Source organism: Pleurodeles waltl, chromosome 2_1 (genome assembly GCF_031143425.1).
Source record: "Pleurodeles waltl isolate 20211129_DDA chromosome 2_1, aPleWal1.hap1.20221129, whole genome shotgun sequence".
In the NCBI taxonomy this organism is placed as follows: Eukaryota; Metazoa; Chordata; class Amphibia; order Caudata; family Salamandridae; genus Pleurodeles; species Pleurodeles waltl.
This window is the reverse complement of record NC_090438.1, coordinates 432,646,738-432,663,020: the sequence shown is the minus strand read 5'-3', so window position 1 is coordinate 432,663,020 and position 16,283 is coordinate 432,646,738.

Here is a 16,283-nt window from a genome sequence, read left to right as displayed (position 1 = left end):
GCAGTATTGAAGCTTCAACTTACCAGAATCCATTCCTCCGCCGACTCCTGCGAGGCCGTCAGGATGCAGGATGATCAAGACTTCCTCCTCCCATGTTGTAAATTGTGGGGGTTGAGGTGGGGGTCCTCCGCCAGTCTTCTGCACGGCGATGTTGTGCCTGGATACCATGGAACGCACCTTCCCCCGTAGGTCGTTCCATCGCTTCCTGATGTCTTCCCGATTTCTGGGGTGCTGTCCCACAGCGTTGACCCTGTCGACAATCCTCTGCCATAGCTCCGTCCTCCGGGCAATGCTGGTGTATTGGATCTGTGTGCCGAAGAGCTGGGGCTCTACCCGAACGATTTCCTCCACCATGACCCTGAGTTCTTCGTCTGAGAAGCGGGGGTGTCTTTGGGGTGCCATGGAGTGGTGTGTATGATGTGTGGGGTGGAGTATGTGTAGTTAAGTGTGTTGAGTGTGGTGGTGTGTGTTGTTTTGTGTGTGGATATTGTGTGGGTGATGGTGTAGTGTGCCTCTGTGTGATGGTGTTCTGTGATCGCTGCTGTGTCTCTCAGTGCTTCTTTTTGGATTTTGGTCGAAGGGGTTTGTGGGTGATGTGGGTGTGTGTTTTATATTGTATTGTGTGTGTGGGAGTGGTGTGTGTATGTGTATCAGGTGTGTGGAATTCAAATCAGCCAATGTGGCTGAGTTTTGTTCGTTTGTGTGTATTCTGACCGCGGCGGTGTGTACCGCCAATGGAAAACCGCGTTTGAAAGACCGCCGCGTGGATTCGTGGGTCGTAATGGCATGGGCGTATTTCTGTTGGCGTGACGGTGGAAGTTTGGTCACCTCCACTTTTCCGCCGACCGCTGTTCTGGCGGTTTGTTGTGGCTGTCGGATTTTCGGAGGTTTGGCTGCTGCGGGTCAGAATGACCGTGGTGGGTTACCGCAACCGCGGCGGAATTATGGAGGATTTCTGACCGGCGGTAGGCGCCTTTTACCGCCGAGGTCAGAATGACCACCATAGTGTTTTCACTATGAGCTCTGAGGCCTGGCTATCAGGATCCCAGTGAGACAGTGAAAACAGTGACAAACACCCTGACATACACTCACAAACAGGCCAAAAGTGGGGGTAACAAGGCTAGAAAGAGGCTACCTTCTCACACCCCTCGTCTTTCTTTACATTTGTAACTTCCAAATGTAAGACAGTGTGTACAAAAGACGTCTGTTTGAGAAATGCCCTGTAATTCACATGCTAGTATGGGCACCCCGGAATTCAGAGATGTGCAAATAACCACTGCTTCTCAACACCTTATCTTGTGCCCGTTTTGGAAATACAAAAGTTTTCTTGATAACTATTTTTCATTCTTTATATTTCAGCAAACAAATTGCTGTATACCCGGTATAGAATGAAAACCCATTGCAAGGTGCAGCTCATTTATTGGCTCTGGGTACCTAGGATTATTGAAGAGCCTGCAAGCCCTATATATCCCCACAACCAGAAGCGCCCAGCAGATATAACGGTATATTGCTTTAAAAAATCTGAGGACATATAGGAAAAAATTACAGAGTAAAACGTAGAGAAACATGGCTGTTTTTTTACCTCAATTTCAATTTTTTATTTTTTATTTCAGCTGTTATTTTCTGTAGGAAACCCTTGTAGGATCTAAACAAATTACCTCTTGTGGAATTCAGAATTTTGTATACATTTCAGCAATGTTTAGCTTTCTGGTATCCAGTATTGGTTTCCTACCCATTCCTGTAGGGAACTGGATGGAGGCTGAAAGCACAAAAAATAGTAAAAATGGGGTATGTCCCAGTAAAATGCCAAAATTGTGTTGAAAAATTGGGTTTTCTGATTCAAGTCTGCCTGCTCCTGAAAGCGGGGAAGATGGTGACTTTAGCACCGTAAACCCTTTGTTGATGCCATTTTCAGGGAAAAAAACACAAGCCTTCTTCTGCAGCCCTTTTTTCCCATTTTCTTTTAAAAAAACAAACTTTCGCTGTATTTTGGCTAATTTCTTGGTCTCCTCCAGGGGAACTAACAAACCCTGGGTACCGCTAGAATTTCTAGGATGTTGGAAAAAAAAGACACAAATTTGGTGTGGGTAGCTTATGAGGACAACACGTTATGAGGGCCTAAGCCTGAACTGCCCCAAATAGCCAAGAAAAGGCCTGGCACCTGAGGGGGAAAAAGCCTGGCAGCGAAGGGGTTAAATTATGAGGATATACTCAAGCAAAGGCATTGGCTGTCTTGCCAAGGCCCTCCAGATGAAAATGGAGATAGAGAAAATTATACCAGAGTAGTATATAGAAAAATCATTTAATAAAATTCAATTGGCATTATAGGAAATAGATCCAAAATACAACAGAATAATCATAAAGAGTTCAGAGAATGAACTTTACAAAGCACACTAGAACCAAATTTGAGTTAATTTGCCTGTGCTGAATTAAGCCTGTAATGGGCAATGAATGTGCACAGAGCAGCCCATTTGTAGCACAAATGTACAAAATTGAAACTCCAGCCCACTCAATTCAAGAAGCAGCCATGTGTCTAGTGGAATGAGCAAGGACACCTTCTGGAAAATCTTTACCTGCTAAGGAAATTACACATCAGATCCATCTTGCTATAAATGCCTTAAATAATTGAAATCCTCTTCTTGCAGGACAAAAGTTAACAAATAAGTTGCCTGAAATCATCTGCTCTTTTTAGATACTTAAATAGAGCTCTTATCACATCAAACATTGCTAACAAGGAATCTGCAAAAAGGCATCAGGTAATGAGGGAAAAATTATATTTTGATTTCTGTGAAAAGTGTTTCCTTTAAGGAGGACATTTTCACCCAAGGACATAACTGCCCTGTCCTCAAATATCTTCACTTCAGATAAGGATAATAGAACCAAAGGTATCCTAATTCATAAAGCCTCCTAACAAAGATGATGACAATGAAAAGGAATACCTTAGGCGTCAAACGTCTTTCTGGTGCCGCATCTAGAGATTCAGAAGGAGGACCCTGTAAATGGGATAGACCAAAAGAATATCCCGGGGGGATTCCTATTTCTTAACACGAGGTCTTGTTAAATCAAACTCTCTGAAGAGTCTAGATACTAGATCTTCAATTGTAAAAACACCAAGACAAGGAGTCCTAAAAGCTTTGATGGCTAACCACTGTAGCTTCTGAGTCAAAAGTGACTTTCTTTCAAATCCCTCTTGGAGGAATTCAAAAACGATATCCTATGGACACTGTAAAGGAGAGACCTGCCTTGAAATATACCACTTCTAAAATGAGGCCCAAAGGTGAATGTACGGCATCTTATTGGAATCAGGTACAGAAAAAATGAAACGGGTAAAGAAAGATCCTTCTTTAAAACACTGTCCTTCTCAACCACCAGGCCGACAGCTGGTGAAGGGAAAATGTGAACAGATTGGATGGGCTAGAGGAAGAAAAGTTACAAGACTCCCATCCACTGCCAGGATCCAGAGAAGAGGGAACCAAGCTCTCCTTGGCCAAAATCTCAGTAATAGAATTTAATGTACCTCCACCCTTAGAACTTTGAGTTGAGCACTCTAAATTGGTAGAAAAGGGGGCATGGCTTCCCAGATCCCTTGGCCAAGGCTGAAGAAGAGTATTATTTCCTAAAACCAGACTGTTCAGAAACATGAAAAGTAAAGAGGTGCATGAGCATTTGAATGATCTGCAAATATATCCACCTTTGGGGACCCGATGTGTCACACAGTGCCTAAAGGCAAGCCAATTAGTACTTAAACTTGTGATATCAATAAAATAACCTGTCCAAAATACCTCATCTTCAAATGTGTAGTTGATACATGCTCATTCAGATCTTTCAGATCTATAACCATCTGGAATTCCCCTGCAGTTCTCTATACAAATAAAATCTTGAGTGGCAGTATGTTCTTCATTGTTCCAGAGTAACCTGAACAAAAGCTTTCTTTTGGAAAAATGTCAAAATACTCCCAAGCCATGCCTTACTGGATCTGATTGGTTGGAAGCAGAGTGTGAAGAAATCTGTCCTCAGGTAGGAAAGTGGAAACATTTATAGTGTACCCCACTGACACACTCTCAGGACCCACTTGTTTGCACCTGCTAAATTCCAATAATCAAGAAAGTAGCTTGGACGACTCCGTACTGGAATCAAGGTTATGAGTGACCCAACATAGCTATGACTGTTGCTTTGAGTTTCCAATCTGCCGGAGGATTGACAGGCAAAGTCATTACCCTGCTGTCTTGGTTAAAAGTGAGAACTGTTCAAGGAGAAATTTGATATTTTGTTCTTGCTGTTGTCAAAACGTCTTTTTCTTTTGCCAATACTACAGGACTTAACTAGGATGGATGAGCATATTTTGGTTTTTAAAAGATGTACTCAGGACCTCTCCTAGTTCCTCATCAAATGGCACATTCAAAGTAAATTTAGCCTCATTTCCTTGCATGCCAGCAACTGAGAAAAGCTCCCCCCCAAACAAAAACAGCAGAAGAAAGGAACAGAAAGTCCACAACAAATGAATGAGAGGTATAAACAGACCACTTGTCAATTCTCTGAGAAAGGCTCAATCCAGCCTAAGGCTCTTTGCGAGCCTCCTCGGTCATCTTATCCCGAGGATCAGAAACAACAATGTCTTCTGTCAAGTGAGAAGGCCGACCCACCAAATTAGCCAAAAGAGGATCAATAAACAAAGTCTGTGGAAGGTGCAGATCAATTTTGACCAATGGGTAGAGCCTCTCCATGAAGCATGTAACTGGTACTCTGTCTGAATCCTTTCGTTCTCCCTTTTGTAAACCTAGAATGGCAGGACTTTAAAGTATTGCAAATCTCCGAAGCTGCCAAAATCTGTCACCACTCATAGAAGGTTCCTTAGAACCTATAAGGAGTTAAAAGTGAATAGAGATGTAGGAGTTAATCCACTCCATTTCTTCCTTCTGAATATTTTTAACTCTTGAAAGAGCAGAGCTACCTAGAAATCCCAACTACTCATCATCATCAAGAAAGGTCTAAGATAAAAGAGAGAATAGGAAAACACTTGAAAGCTGGGAAAACATTGAAAAGGAAGAAGATTGGCGAGGTGAAACCGGTCTTTCCCATTCTCGTTCAGAGAGCAATCTAACCATCTCTTGCAGGTTCTTACCTGGAACAGGAGGCCTCCAAGCTTTCCCATGAGATCAACTTCTGTCTCCGTCTAAAGGCTTCCATACAGGAAAATAAGGACAGAGGTGATGGCTATTCTACAAATGCTTGCCCATATTTACACTGGAACAACCAACACAGAAAGAAAGGATCACAAACACCCTTAACTACACTGTATTGGTCCTTAACTTAGAAGGCAAAAAATAAATCCTGGCCAGAGTAGGAACAATTTACAAATATTTTGCCACAGAAAACAATCAGCACAGTATAAACAGAGTATGCTCTCACAATGAGTTAAAGTTTGCACAAGAAACCTCTGCCAATAATATACCCAACTCAATGATAGTAAAACATGCATTATATCACCCTTTTGTTATTACTTCAGGAAAGCTGCTCAGGCCTCTCCGGCCACAACTTGAAGGTAAGCGTGAGCTATTAATTTAAATAATGGGGCATAGCACCCCGAAGAAAGAAGGAGAGAATTCCTACTAGTATGTCAATGAGAGGCGGAAAAAGCAGGCCAAAGCACTACAATTGACTGAAGATGCCGGTAGAATATATGTGCTGCTGCTTAGCGTGCACCCTTCCCTATCACAAAGTAGCGGGCCAAGCACCGCGATTGGAGGCAAAAGCCCCCCAGGCACACAACTCTAGAACATAAAGCGGTGCACGGCATGTGAAAGAAGGGCACCGCGGGAGAGGCTAACGCGAGCCTTGGGAGCTCCTTCATTAATTAAACTCCAGAGGCCTTGATCAGTGAAATGAACAGGCGCATGTTCCAAAACAAAAACTCAGCTGGAGCTGTTTCATGAAGCGTGGCCCATGCAACAAACTTCCCAATAAAATACAACTTCAGGGGAAATCAATTAAAGAAATAAAAATGAAATCTAACCAGAAGTGCCCACCCAACCCCCACTGACACATGAGAAGGGCTTGAATAATAGAAAAAACCGGAAGTGAGTAGGGGGGAGGAAATTGTAGGGCTTGGTCTAAGATTGTGTTTTAATGAACTATTAAAAGGCTGGGGGAAGTGTGAGAAAAGGGTGGAGCATGAGGTAAACCTGATTTTGTAAGTAAAGAGAAGTTGAAAAAGATGAACAGGTCATGGCTGCTGTACTGCTGTTACGGCTGAATGCAGTTGCACAGCATGGATTACAGAAGTGTGATAGAAATACCTGCAGAGGTCAGCAGTCTGCAATTTGCCCTGCAGTGCAAATGAACCATTGTTACATGCTGACTGTAATAAAAGAAAAGGTACGTTTAGGCATTTCACTTGTAAAAGGTAAATTGCTAAACAGCCGTCGCTAACTGCTGGCATAGTCCATCAAGCTCAAGGAAGTGCAGCATGGCATTAGTGATTTGTGGAATGTCGGCTTTTATTTCCATTAACTTTACCCAAAACAATTAATTCCTCGATGTATTAGAAAAGGAGAGGGTTTTTCTTCATAATGTTTTTTTATGACTGCACACATCTGTAGAAATGTATTTTTAGTCATCGAGTCATTTGCTTCCTACATATATGCTAAGTTTTTTTCCTAGGAACTGAAATGCTTACATGAATTTTTACAGTAATTTACATCTCACTCCAAATTTAGAAGCCACTTCTGTCTTTTCTCTGTCAATCTTGTGCAGCGATTTCATGTCTGACTTGACAAATCGCTTGTTTTATTATATTTTTGTTCTTCGATTGCAGATCTTACTCATTTTGATCATCTTCTTTAACAAAATGCTCCTTTTTAAATACTATATGATTTAAATTCAAACTATGTTGACACATTGAAGATCTGTCGCTAACTGCTCTGTATGTGATTGAGTAAGATCCTTTGAACTGTGGAACAGTTCATTATTTGTTTTCGAGTTTCTGGAGACCTTCAGTAAAATGATATAACTGTTCGATGTTTGTTTACATCATATTGAGCAACAGAGGAAAGCTTTAAAATACACTGTAATTCTGCTTAGAAATCCGGGTTTCTATCTGTTATCAAGTTCGGGAAACGCTACCGAGAATAGATATTTTGCTCCATGTGTTTCCCCTCCCTGCAGTTGGTAGAATTCATTGTGTTCTTTCTACAAGCCTTCATGCCATGAGATAGGAATGCCAGATTTGTGAGTACACAGGGCCAAGTTAACTATATTTTTCAGGTAACTGTCAAAACATTCCGCTTGATCATTACAGTGGCCGCCATATAAAGCAGTCATGACATGAGAGGTTCCATGTGCCCATAAAATTAGTTAATTTATCCTTCTCTCAACTGCACACCATTGTGAGTAACCATGGTTTCTGAACAAACTTGTATGCTGAAAACTTCCATCAGGAAGTCGATGACAAGTTTCAACTAATTTTATTTAAGGCCACTTGGAGTGGCAATGAATGAGAACCAGGGCAATCTTCATAAGTTAGAATAATTCTAAAAAGGGCACAACAGTATCGAGGCCAACTGTCTGCTAGAGACTCTAAGGGGCATATTTATACTCTGTTTGCGCCGGAATTGTGTCGTTTTTTTTTACGCAAATCCGACGCAAAGCTAACTCCATATTTATACTTTGGCGTTAGACCCGTCTAGCGCCAAAGATCTTGGAGTTTGCGTCATTTTTTAGCGTGGACACCTACCTTGCTTTAATGATATGCAAGGTAGGCGTTCCCGTCTAAAAAATGACTCCAAGGCATGTGCGCCTTATTTAAACTCCCGTGCAAAAATGACGCACGGGAGTGGGCGGGTAAAAAAAAATGACGTCCAGCCGCTTTTGCGTAATTTTTTAACGCCTGGTCAGGGCAGGCGTTAAGGGACCTGTGGGCTCGGAAGGAGCCCAGAGGTGCCCTCCCATGCCCCCAGGGACACCCCCTGCCACCCTTGCCCACCCCAGGAGGACGCCCAAGGATGGAGGGACTCATCCCAGGGTACTTAAGGTAAGTTCAGGTAAGTATTTTTTTTTTTTTGTTGTTGTGGCATAGGGGGGCCTGATTTGTGCCCCCCTACATGCCACTATGCCCAATGACCATGCCCAGGGGACATATGTCCCCTGGGCATGGCCATTGGGCAAGGGGGCATGACTCCTGTCTGTGCTAAGACAGGAGTCATTTCAATGGGGGTTGGGAGTAAAAAAAAATGGCGCAAATCGGGTTGAGGCCAATATTTAGCCTCAGACCTGACTTGCCCCATTTTTTGACGCCCAAGCTCCATTTTCCCCTTTGCCGGCGCAGCCTGGTGTGGGTCATTTTTTTTGACGCACACCAGTCAGCCGCGCCGGCTAACGTCATTCCATAAATAAGGCGCCCGCATGGCGCTTTGGAATGGCGTTAGCCGGCGTTAAAATGTTTGACGCACAACTGCGTTGGCGCAGTTGTGCGTTAAAAAGTATAAATATGGCCCTAAGGCCGTTCAAAAGGTTGCATAAGTTGGATATTAAACTTTGCACATTCATCACAATTTAAACAAACAACACAGTCCCTATAAAATGTTCTGCATCAGATTCCAAGTGTGGCCACCAGAGAAGTGACCTGATGACATTCTTCAATGGAGACATTCCTAAATGTCCTGACTAGTTTTGAGGATGAATAAGCAAATTAATTTCCAATGAATGCAATTTTTTTCTGAAGACAAAACCATTTTCAACACTCAATTCTTTAGAATCTTGGTGATAGGGAAGTAAGGTGGCCTGCAGGGTTTTGATGGAAAGCACACCCTTATTGACATATTCCATTACCTTCTTCAAAATGCAGTATTTGGAATCTTCTGTTTTCCATATTTTGTAATTCAGCTGTTTTTCAGCAATCATACATATGTCAACAGCACCAACTTCAGCCATCTTCCCTTCATCATCCTTCTCATTCTGAGCCCTTTCCCTCATATATGGAAGATGAGATAAGCAATCAGTGGTGCAATATATCTTATATGGAACATATCAAACATCAAGACAATATTTCAGTAACTTGGAACACAACCTAGCAATATGTGCTATTGAAGACAAAGCACCCCATGGGAAAGGTTGTGAATAAGTGGCATGCGGTCTGCCTGTAAGGTGAAGTTTCTACTCAGATATAACAGTGAAAATAGTTCAAAGTCAAAGCAGTTCCCTCTCTAACATGGCACGTCCCTTCTTCGTATCATTTAGACTTCTGGAGGCATAAGCAACCATCAAACTTTCATTGTTTGTAGTTTTCTGGGAGAAAACAGCTCTCAAACCATATGAGCTGGCATCAACAGTAACAATTCATTTGTTTCCCACAGACAAGGGTTTGTTCCAGAATTATCTATTCCACGACCTTGTTAAAAGTGTCAGCACCCCAAAGGGAGGGGTGGCTCCTCCATTGGTGCAGAGGAGCATTCCTCCCTCACCAGCGGTGGCAGCTGCAAAACGTTCAAAAGAAAAGTATTTTCAAACCCCCGCCCCCACCCCTTGCTCCCTCCACCCACGTTCCCTCCCCCCCTTGTGCTGCCCACCCCATGGAACACACGCGAGCTGTGACTACCCAATGGTACTATGCCCCCTTATGGAGGAGCCTCCTTATGGGTTTCATTAATGTAGCAAAGGTTCTGCACAAACTTCGAGTAAAACTCACATAATGTAAGAAATTAAAGTAATTTATCCTTATCAACCAGAAGTAATGCTTCATTTATAGCTCGAACAAGACAGTGTTTATGAATAACCCCATTATGTACATACTATATTCCAGATATAACACCTGCGGGCAAAACAGATTACACTGCTCTAGAGCAAGCACAAGACTAGTTGTTTTTCAGGAGGGCACACACATCTTTTAGAATAAAAGCAAGTTCCAACACGTTTCTTGAAAAGAACAAAATGACATCTTGGAAACACTTGATTTCCCATGTCTTGGAATATTTGATACATGGCATGCTAAAACACGAATGGAAGGGAGATGAGGCTAAATGACATCTGCTTGTGCTGGGATAGGCCAAAAGAGTTAAGAAAGTTATCGAATGATATTGATTTCTCAATCTTGATTACTTTGACAGTTCTTTATTTTGGTACGCCTGACCAAGACCAAGTGTGCAGAAAACAGTTGCCCCTTTGTTGGATCCAGCTCTCTCTGCAGGGCCACCCCCAAACGTTTTGCCTTCTCCCTTCTTGTTTTCTGAACACATTCTTGAAGGCTTTTAGTACTTTGTGCACATTGCCACCCACTGTTAACCAACGCAAAGGTGCTTGTGCTCTCTCTTTTATACAGGGTCAAATTGGCTTAACTCAACTGGCACAATTAATTTAGTTCTACATCCTTATGGGAGTGGCACTACAGGTTCCAATGGACTGTAAATTAAATGCTACTAGTTGACGTGAAGCACTTATTATGCCATCCTCTTAAGTAGCCCTTGAAAACATGTCTAGGGCTTGCCTTTGCAGTCTGTGCATGCAATTTTAAATTGTCATTTCAACATGGTGAAAAACATTTTTTTAGCCAGGCCCAAACCTTTTTTTTAATACACATAAGTTTCTCCTAGAGCAGGGCCAAAACAACAAATAGGGCATTGTACGTAAAACATTTTACTTTTATTTTTATGCTTTACATGTCCTATTAGTGAAAAGCTTAAGTTGTTCACTATTGCAAGGCCTAGCACTGCCATAGGGCCATAAGATAACAGTGAGTCACCTTATTACATTTGGAAGAAGCTCAGAACCTCAAGTTTAGTGTGTGAAGAATGGTAATTTAAACATCTCTTTAATGACAAACTTCCTGATACACTAGAGATACCCTTCCCTCCTGGACCCTTGATGTGGAAACACTGGAGTTCTTTGTAAAAGAAAAGGGGAAATCCTAAAGTTTTGGACTCTTCGCAACTGCAAATGTGTCTGTTTGCATCAAGATCTTGACACCTGTGCTGACCTCCAATGTGAATCTCCAGTGAATCTGACTCTTTGTGCTACACTTCGCACTACAGCATTCCCAGCCCGTAGTGACTGCCAAAGTGAAGCTCCAGCAATGACCCTAACAGGATCTTTTTGCTAGAGCAACAACCTTCCACGATGCATCCCCTCTTCTTTGTGCTACAGTGATGACAAACCGCTATGCACTCCCTGCTCCTTGCGTCCTACTTCACACAAACAAATCCCCTTGTCCTGGACTTTAAAAGGTAATTTTTCAGGGAGACTAACCTGGCCATTGTGCCCAGCCCGCAACTTCATCATGGTTGGACTAAAGGTTTGACTTTCAACCGGTAACACACAACCAGATAACTACAAGCGGCACTTTGTACTTTTAGGCACTATACTTACCCAAATTCTTTGAAATTGCATGTCTCCAGTTCTACTGATTGCATTTCTGTTGTTTTGGTGTAAAATAATTTATTACATTTGTTAGATGTTTGAGTTTATGCATGGGTCATCCCCAATCTTTTTGCCTCCTGCCTCCTATTTTTTCTGACCTGTTGCTGTTGGCTTTTGAACTCTGAGCACTTTACCACTGATAACCAGTGCCAAAGTGCATATGCTCTCTGTGTTGATTGTATGGTTAATAGGTTTATCCATGATTGACATATTTGATTTACTAGTAAGTCCCTAGTACAGTTCAATAGAGGTACCCAGGGCCTATAAATCAAATGCTACTAGTGGGCCTGCAGCACTGGTTGTGCCACCCACATAAGTAGCTCTGTAATCATGTCTCAGACCTGCCACTGCAGTGTCTGCGTGTGCTGTTTTAAACTGTAAATTTGACTTGGCAAGTGTACCTACTTGCCAGGCCTAAACCTTCCCTTTTCTTACATGTAAGACACCCCTAAGGTAGGCCCTAGGTAGCCCAAGGGCAGAGTGCAGTGTATGGTTAAGGTAGGACATATAGTAATGTGTTTTATATGTCCTGTCCTTTGCTGGTTGAATGTCTGTTATCCTCCCCTCCTAAACAGCTTGATATGAGCCTTGTGGTTTTCCACTTGTGGTGTTGTTGCAGTGCACCCGAGCCCACCTCAATCAGTATAATAGATATACAGGAAAATGTCACCCAAATCAAGGGCATGGTATGGATAGTAATGTCAAGGGCTAGAAAGTGTAACACTGTGAGAAAATATTGAGTAAACACATGCAAGGGTCATAGAAAGCTACTGCATCTTAACCCTATGGTGATTTCTCTGGGACCAAAGTAATCCTGCCGAAGGACATTGCAGACCTCACTGGCATCCCCTTTTTTCTTTATTAGGAGGAAAGCCCATATGCAGTGATGTAGTCAGTTATTAGAAGGGAGGGTTATAAAGGTTTTAACTGAGGCATGCAACTAAATAGTGGGAAGGATGTTCTTAAAAACTAATCCTATTACAGGGTGGAGCTCAGTGCCAATTTGATCAGCTCAAGCAGGTTCTGTATTTAGACAGGGCCTATTAGAGTGGTCTGTGACACTTCCTGGTGAATCTCCACCACTGGTATAAAGGTATTGAATTATCTGGATTTGTGCAAAGTTGCTAAAGTAACATCAATTCTAGAACACTGCTTGCTATTATTCATGGAACTTCCACGTTATTGGAATCATTATCTTCTATTACACTTCAAGCACAAAAGACCTCCAATCATGTTATTTGGGAGTTTATGATTAAAGCAGTACAGTGGTATGGATTTGGTCCTAAAATCTTACAATATGTTGCCTAATTTACAGTTTCCCTAAAACTTCAGTAGTTATAATATTGAACACAGATATTTATCTTTCCCTTTTATTGTTCATTTTATCTATAACACCATTTTTAGGATCAATCTGTGGACACAAAATATTACAGGATCTAAATATGTTGATGGAGAAGACAGATTTTCTGCCTACATAGATGAATTCATGTTATATATTTCTACTCCAAATGCTTCACTTCCAGTTCTTTGAAAGAATTGCAGTTTTCTCTAAAGTCAAATTTGTTAAGTCCTCATGCCACCATCGGATGCAAGGTGTGGTCTACCAAGGATTTGCCTGGCTCCTCGGCTCTTGGTAATGCTACAAATCTGACCACAGTAGATGTTTACCGGTTGGAATCAGCACGGTTGACTGTAATCATCGAACTCACCATAGTTTCTTATGCTATTCCACCATCTGAGGTACCATGACCATAATTTGACAGTAACATTATTGTTAGATGTAGACTTTAGGCACTTACTGACTTAGGGCCTGGTTTAGAAACCAATGGACAGGTTACTCCATCACAACTGTGAAGGATATCATATCCACCAAAATCAAAATCCCATTCAATCCTATGGGATTTAGATTCCGGCTGACGGGACATCCATCACTGTTGTGAAGGAGTAGCTCATCTTCTGAGTTCTAAATCAGACCCGTAGGGCCTGATTCAGAATTAGGCAGAGGGGGGCTACTCTGTCACAAACAAGAGGGATATCCCTTCCATCATCTTACGATCTCATAATAACCTATGGAGATCTTAATATGGCAGGCAGGATATCTGTCAAATTTGTGATGTAGTAACCCACCCACCAAACTCTAAATCAGGGCCTTAAAGTGGGTTTAATTGAAGCCTATTTATGGTTGTTTCTCTTCTGCACAAAAGAACCATATAAAGCAGAAAAACGCTCAGTGAGGGTCATATAAGGGAGTTTAAATTGTTATTTGTGCTAAAAAGAATTAAGATGCAGTTTATCATGATTTCCACTTTCAAGATTTCTGATACAAGAGTACTTACACAATCCCAATAACACTTGAGCCATGGGCAGGTTGGGAATGTATGTTCATCCTCAGAGCTGACTTCCCAGTATCTTTTGTAGTGTGGACTTTGATCGTTAACAAGTTTTATTAATCTCTTGTCCAGAAATGTTATTATCATTACTGTTGTGGATTTAACAGTGGGCTTAAGAAGTCTCAAAGATACTTGCCTTTCATTCTCTAACTCTGGTGCAAGCAAGTATCAGTCCTAAATCTGGTAGGCATTTTCCATCTTTTTATCTTCAGGATTTACAGGTTCCCAATACCAGATTCAGGTTATGTAGAGTTTGGTGAATAGGTTAATATGTTACAAATGTGATGTTTATCCTGTCTTTTATTGCAAATGTCTTATATCCAGTGGCACTTGAAATTCGGTAGAAGAGATATCCATCACATTTGTAACAGAGTAACCCATTTGCTACACTCTAAATCAGACACTGAGACGTCTTTACTTAAAGGTTGAGTGTTTTAGGCCTCTTTTCATACTGCAAGCTTTCTCCAAACTCTGATGAACCGATGCCCACCAAGATGCAAGTTGAAGCATATTTAAAGTTTCAGAGTACTCCTCTTTGTGATCTCTATTGGAATGTCCCATAATGCCAAATCCTGTCCAATCCACAGCTGTCCTTCAGAATCATGTGTCTGTGCCTCTTAGAGGAAGGCTCAATCTGGTGGTGCAATATCCAGTGCCCATTAATTTGCTGAAGCCACTTCACATTTCATGACAACCATTCTCAACATTTAGATGTGCTTTCTTGAAAAATGTTCAGGCACTTTTTCTTTTAACATGGCAGTTAGTAAACTTCCCCTAGCTGAATTATCTGGGCTTGTAGCTAGTATTCTGCGATTTGTCAGCAGAAAGGCATAACAATAGTTCCGTACATCAGGAAGTGCTACTCTGCTCTTATCAGGATTCCTACTTATTTTCTTTCACAATAACCTTACTCATCTAGAGGCCCAGATAAAGCTACATATCTTCCCTTGGATTTTCATAATACTGTCTTCAGGAAATGTAAATGGATTGTATTAAAAATATTTCATCTTCAGGAGTATTGACATTTTAGAAGGATTGGATCAACATTTGTTAGGAAAGGCCTCTTTTTGTGCGTTCACCCCATATCTTTGGTGACAGATGCTGCTGGTTTCTTGACTTTGAGAGTGCAGTGAGACCTGCTAAACCAGACCTCAGTGCCAGTGCTTTAACTCCATACAAACTGCATGCCAAATTGGATACACCCATTTGGCAAGACCTGACTTACTTATAAGTCTCTAGTAGATGGTACCCAGGTGTAGTGTGTTGCATGATTTCAAATAGAATCTTTATGGCTCCCTGAGATCTCCATATCAGTGTGTGACATAATTGCTAGAATAGAATGAATGAACACTACTTTAGAATGTTGGCATAAAGACATGTGATGTACAGCTCCCTGTGTGGCCTAGTCATCCGGTGGGTATCAGGCTGGGGAAGAGGCTACAACTAGTGATAAGAAAGGAGATAAGTAATCCAAAACAGAAAGTGCTTTCCTGGAGAGTTTGCCGTGGTCCAAACAAACTGCCCGCTCATGCCACGTGTGCTTGTGAATGGAAAGAGAGCTTCACAGAAGTCTATGCATCGTTAGTCAAGAAACTATGACTGAGATTCTACAAAAAGGTACTGTATTGCCATGCAAAATAATATACAATAATATACAACATACAAAACATTGATGGTAAAGGTGGATTCAAGCAGAATTACAAGCACAGTTAAAAACAGCTATTAGATATCAAATAGAGCTGGCTGACAGACTCTCATCTGAGTCTTGATAAGAGGAGTATTACAACTTCAGCACCTGGCAAGAAGACCCAAAAATAAGCACTGGGGTTCTGCTTCTTGAACTTACCAATCTCTGATGTGGCACACCTTCCCAGCCAGAACAACTCCAGAGTGCTCTTTGAATGACGGGGCTCTGCTGGAGATAAAGAAGTAGGTCAAAACTCCAAAGGATGTCCGGGATGACCCAGAGGCAGAATCATTGTTGGGCCTCCATAATGATGCGGATTTCCAAGGACAGTTGACAACATTTGACAGAGTTCCACCCTTGACATCAGCCACTCCCATGAACAGTTAAAGTGCTACCTCCTTCCTCAAACCACCATTCAGCACTGCCAAGAAGCAAAACATTGGTGATTGATGGACTGCATGAATAGAGACATTAGAAGATTTCATTGATGTACTTGAAAAGATTGATAACAGGAAGATTATCAAATACCTCAAAAATCTTCCTGGCAATGGAGTGAAATAAGTCATTAAGAAAATGGCATGAACTGAAGAAGACGTCATTCACCATCAGATTAAGAATGTGTTGAATCTCAAGTTCAATCCAGTGCCAAACCTCTACTATGAATAATATATTTTCAGTCAAGAACGTCAAAGAGTTGGTGAAATTGCTGAATTCATGGAAAGACGACACACTCATCAAACATTGTAAGTTAAATAAATTTACTGATGAAGCAGCTATGCGTCTTAGACTGGTTGAAGGAT